Source organism: Neophocaena asiaeorientalis, unplaced genomic scaffold (assembly GCF_003031525.2).
Source record: "Neophocaena asiaeorientalis asiaeorientalis breed wild unplaced genomic scaffold, Neophocaena_asiaeorientalis_V1.1 scaffold556, whole genome shotgun sequence".
In the NCBI taxonomy this organism is placed as follows: domain Eukaryota; kingdom Metazoa; phylum Chordata; class Mammalia; order Artiodactyla; family Phocoenidae; genus Neophocaena; species Neophocaena asiaeorientalis.
In genome coordinates this window covers 979438-980030 of record NW_020171832.1, presented here as the reverse complement: position 1 = coordinate 980030, position 593 = coordinate 979438, and positions in this window count along the sequence as shown.

The following is a 593-nucleotide window of genomic DNA, read 5'->3' as shown; positions in this document are numbered from 1 at the left end:
CTAGTCACTAATTAAGAAACTTGAGGCATAGAAATTAAGTGGCTTTCCCACCATCACACTAATACAAGTGGCAGAACACAGATTCAAAATGATGTCTTCTAGTCCAAATCCCCCATGGTTTTCCGTTCAACTTTTTCTATACCCCTAAGGAAAGAGCTTGACCTGAAGTCTTCTGTTTTTATACTTCGTGATGAATCAGAATGCCCTTCTTCACTTTTGGGGCAAGTGCAGCTCCCACAGGGCTGGCTGAAGTGAGAATGAATGAGGCTGATAAACAAGAAAGGGACAATTTCTACAAAGTGAAAGACTCTAAACTCAGAATCTGCTATTCTGTCATTATATATTATTGCTAAGCCTAAAAGAGATTTTTATGAGGCTCTTTTCAAAAGGATTACTCAGCTCCTAGTGCAGATGCATAAATTGCAGGTGAGTGTGAGGCTCTGTGATTGATTGAGGCATGACAATTAGGTAGCAAGTAGTGGCAAGCTGAGTCCCCTGTGATGGGGCGTGCACATACTCAGTGGAACGCTCTGTCAAGGTACCTCGTTAAAACTTTTAACACTGGTCATTTCTCCCAAACTCTCCTTATTAAA